Source organism: Octodon degus, unplaced genomic scaffold (assembly GCF_000260255.1).
Source record: "Octodon degus isolate 3935 unplaced genomic scaffold, OctDeg1.0 scaffold00001, whole genome shotgun sequence".
Taxonomy (NCBI): Eukaryota; Metazoa; Chordata; class Mammalia; order Rodentia; family Octodontidae; genus Octodon; species Octodon degus.
Window position 1 is genome coordinate 25,332,470 of NW_004524577.1, and position 5,139 is coordinate 25,337,608.

General features: G+C 40.6%; 1 pseudogene; it reads left to right on the forward strand.

Moving 5' to 3' along the window:
* Positions 1–3,878: 3,878 nt before the first annotated feature.
* Positions 3,879–4,661, forward strand: LOC101574546 (annotated as a pseudogene).
* Positions 4,662–5,139: the final 478 nt, after the last annotated feature.

Genomic DNA, 5,139 nt, shown 5'->3' on the forward strand with positions numbered 1-5,139 from the left:
CAAAAATATGTTCCTGTCACACAATTTTGTTTCTCCTTTTTGTTGCTCCTTGGTTCAAAACTTTTTGAACCAAGTTCAAAATATTATTCATTTTTATAATCTTATAATTTTAAGATATTTCAAAGAAATGCCACTCTCCTTTCAATTTATAATACTTCTGGCATTAAAATGTTAAAAGGTCAGATTAACAACACACTTAACTATGAACCAATCCCTCAGCTAAATAAAAAAAAAAATTCAATATCCTTTGTGAGAAGAGTCTATGCTAAAATTTTGGAGGTTGGCTTTTTAAGCTTGTTTAATATGAAAAGAAAACATAAGCTTATAATCTTAATGAAAATACGTTTTTCATTATCTCCCTTTGATATTAAGATAATCCTAAATCTTAGAACTTTCTTTTCATCTTGAATAGAGACCAGCTTTAAACTAATGGTGAGAGGAAGAGAAGTTTTTCCTTGAGTAACAAGGCTGCAGATGTGGAATCAAAGCTGTGTCTATAAGATAATTTCCAGCAATATCATAGTGTTGAGTTTATGCCTCTCTTTCTCTCCCTATAGCTTATGGATAGGAAAAAAAAAGAACTAGGTGTTGCACATGGACAACCAATTAAGTAGCTTTGTGTAAAATCTCCTCTGGAAAGCTGGCCAAGGGGTTTGAAATAAATCTTTTGATGCTATTTCAGAGGACAGAGGAAACTCTACTTAAAAACTAAACACATCGTTAAAAAGCTTCACCCCGTTTAGCTTTCTTAACATTTTCTTTTCATGGTAACAATCCAGAGTTCTATCTCATGCAAATCTCTGATAATCTGAGTTTAATCATTCAGAAAATAATCACAACAACATGTAATCTATGATATTTAATTTTGTTGAGGAAAATTCTACATAAATCACTGAGTGGGAGAAATGTAAATGTCCTGTCCTCTAATAGAGACTTGAACAGGAAAGAAAGTGGGCATTTAGATTTTTCTACATCATCTTATTTTTATAAGTCACTCTGTGTGACACAATGACAGTTGACATACAAAGTAATTGCTAACTGCTTCACCAAAACAACTTCATTAAATTTTCTATACCATTCTTTGAATACAGTCTATACGCTAAATGGAAGCATCTAACTAGACATTCTCCTTGGCGATAGGATAAAGGGTATGTCTACAACAGTTTCACAGAGAATGTAATCAAATTAACCACACAAATGTAAAGAAGGAAAAACATAGACTAAAGGAACATCAGGAATAAGGGCTGGAGGAAAGTCTGAAAGAAGAAAGTAAACAATGAAGCTTCCGAAAACCTACAATGTGGGTTTTACGTCATGCTTCTGAAAGTAGGTTAAAATACATCCATTCCAATCAGAAATAGCCAATTATGTAAATCTATACTCTTAACTTAGCATGCTAACTGAGGCCATGAGAAAGAAGAAGCAGATGGAAAGGCCCTGGGGAGAGCTGTTGTAAATAAGAACTCCTGAGGCAGAAAGGATCCTTTCACAAAGAGAAAAATCCAAGCTTTTCCTTGAGACAATTTTCTCTTTGTGCACGTAGCTATTTTCATAAGGCGCGCAAGACAAGTATGCACTAATGAATTGGGTCCATCAGGATACTTAGCTTCCAAAACACTGTCCAGCTCTGCTGTTAATAATTTAGTAGGGTTGATCCATTTGGAGAAAAAGATAGTTCCTTTTTTAGAGAGCCTTACTTGCGCCAATGGCATATATTTCTGAATTGAGAGATCGGACTCCGTTCCAGTGGCGGATATCCCAGCTCTTTCTCAGGGGACTTTCCACGCACCACAGTGGGAGCCAACAAGCCAAAGCTCCTTTTGAAATCATCGCAGTGAGCCAAAGTAGCCCGCAGCTGACATTCACGCCACCGCTGTTGTGCAACTGGGGGAGGCTGGGAGGTGCTTGCCATCTTACCTTGCATTTTTTTTTTCTTCACCCATAGTTTTGTCCTCAGTCATTTCCCCCCTGGCCTTCTTGTCTTTTCCATTTTTAGTTGTTTGACTGTCACATAGGTTGTCAAACGTAAACAAAGGCAGGTATTCTTTTCTACGTTTCCCCCTGGTTGCTGAGAATATTGAAGAGTGAATTTGCCATGCTAGGTAAGAAAACATTCTATAAAGCTACTGCAAACAAAAGTATGGTCTTGGCACAGGAATAGACAAGTTGGTGGAGGAGAGCAAAGAGAAATAAATCATAATATGAACTGGAGTTTAATATAGTACTTTGGTGATATTTCAAACAGTGGGATGATGTGGTTTATTTCATAAATGGAGTTTGAACAACTGGTTATGCATCTGGGAGAAAATTAAGTTGGATCTTTAACTCACATCAAATGCAGAAATAAATTCCAGATGGATTAAAGACATACATATAAAAATTAAGACAATAAAAATCTTTCATAAATGCCAGATGTACAATCCTAGAGGCAGAGAACACTGTTTTACTAATTCTAAGGATGCAGTTACACAAGGAAAAGAGAGCCATATTTGAGTATTTAAAATTGTTTCAAAATTGAAAAAAACCCCACATTGGTAGCATTATTTACAACACGTATCACAGAAACATAGTTCGTATCTCTATGACACAACAAGCTTTTACAAATAAACAAAATTTAAAAAGGAAAACAATTCACTACATGTTGAGGTTGTAGCTCCAGTCATTTGAAAGCAGACTATCAAAACAGTATTAATTCTGTTGAAGCAATGAGATAATTTACATCCATTAGACTGTCAAAAATAAAGAGATACCATACCTATTTTTGGCAGGTATACACAAGAAAAATTTCACCATATTGCATGTGGAAATGTGAATTCTTAGAATTTATTTTGAAAAGGAATCTGGCAATATCTATAAAATTGAAAATATACACCACAGACCGCATAGCTTCACTCTGATGAATTTATCCTATGGAAATAATAAAGTGAATAAAAAGTGTTGAGGTGAAGAAATATTCCAGTGGGAAAAAATAGAAATCGAGCATTTATTAAGGGAGGGCTTCTTGAGACCATATTGCTGTGCCCATAAAATTGATTTGATAGCATTAAAAGGAATGTGTGAGAGGACGTGAGTTGATTGGGAGGGATTTCTCCAGTGTGCAGCTTAGTAAAAATCCAACTTCAGAGAAGCTCACGTGATGTTCTACCCCCCACTCTTTTAATGAGGGAAGAAGCTATACTGCATATGAATGGTTACATATCTTTTTTTGCTTTGCTTTTCCCAAATAACAGCTTTAATGAGATAATTTACCCTTTCAAAGTACACAATGCAGCATGTCATTTATTTCAAGACTCATTTTTCTCCTTTCTCGGGAAAGCACCAGAGGGTGCCTGGCGCATCAAAAGGCTGGCCATCCCTGCTAAGAAAGGCATGGGGGACCGGTGAGATAGCTCAGCAGTCTAAAGTGCCTGCTTAGGCAAGCTTAGGCAGGTGCAGGGGACCGCAGTTCTATCCCTGGCACCACATGCCATGCCAGCCCTGCTGGTCAAAATAAAAAAATTAAAAAAAAAAAAAAAAAAAAAAGGAAGGCATAGGGCATCAGGACTGTACCCCTGGAATATAAGGCCCAGTGCAAGACAAACACTGGAGTCCTGTGCTTACCAGTGCCCTCTGCAGGTGTTCTCACACTCGAGTCAAACACAGCTGACCTGGACCTGCCTGCTGCTTAACTTGAATGAAACTTCTCCCTGATGATTCCATCACAGGAGCAAACGCATCAAGAAAATGTGACCGTGACTAAGAATTTGATGGCTGTTTTGTTCTAGATAACTGTCTTGCTTTGCTGGCATTCTCTCCTTTCTCAACTCCAGGGAGGTTCTGTGTAGGCCTCTGAAGAGGCGAATCAGGCGCATATCCCAAGCATCAGAAGCGCCACCAGGATGGTGGGCAAGAGCAGCAAGCTGCCGCAACAGGCTGAGGTGCATCCCACGAGAAGGCCAGGTCTTCATCGGCACCTTCCAGGCTTTCGATGAGCAGATGAGCTCGATCCTCTGTGACTGTGATGAATGCAGGGAGATCAAGTCAAAGAACTCTTAGAAACGAGTCCTTGGCCTGGTGCTGCTGCGAGAGAGCAACTGGTCTCTATGACAGTGGAAGGACCTCCTCCCAAAGATACTGGCATTGCCCGGGTGCCACTTGCCAGAGCTGCTGGGGGCCCAGGAACCAGTCAGGCTGTGGGTAGAGGAACCCCAGATGGGGTTCCCATGCCACAGGTTCCTGCAGGATTCGCTGGGCCAGTCTGTGGGGCTGGTGGGCCATCCCAACAGGGGATGACCCCACAAGGAAGAGCCACTGTTGCATCTGCTGCAGCGGCTGCCACAGCTAGGATTGCAGGGACAGTGACCCAGTATCTGCCTGGCCATGGGGGTCCTCCTCCACCTATGTGCCGAGGGGCACCCCCTCCAGGAATGATGGGTCCTCCTCCTGGCATGCGATCACCCATGGATCCCCCAATAGGAATCCCTCCTGGGTGAGGGACTCCCATGGGCATGCCCCCTCCAGGGATGTTTCCCCCCCCCAGCCACTTCCCTCAGGAATGTGCCCACCAAGGCTCTAGACTCACCTTGACCCTGCTCTGCTCCCTCTCTGTTTCCTGTGAGGCTGTACATAGTCCTTTTATTTCCTTGTGGCCTATGAAACTGGTTTATAATAAACTCTTTTAAGAGAATATTATAAATGCAAAAAAAAAAAATCTCAACTTGGGGGCACACAAGGTCAGGCCATAGCACGTGGATAGCCTGGGGTCAGGGGGGGACACCACTACCCTCCTGTGGATCTGTGCTGCGGGGCAGGTCTGGCCTCCTGAGGATTCAATATTGAAAATACTTCAGCAAATACTGAGCTGGTGTTTTCACTTTTCCCTTTAACGGCTGTTTTATTACCACTTCTCACCCTGAGGGTCAAGCGATGAGAAACACAATCCCATAGCAGAGGAGGGCTGGCATTTCACTTCTTTTTTTAAAAAAGTATTGTTAATTATGCATATTTATTTGTAATACTGAAATTTCCTGTAAGTGAAACATGTTTCAGTTATCTAAAAACATCATTTTTCACTATTTACAATTTGAGTAATTATGCAATGTCAGTCTATTGCAACCAAGTTATAGAAAAGTAATATAAATGATATAAATCTGGTGCTCA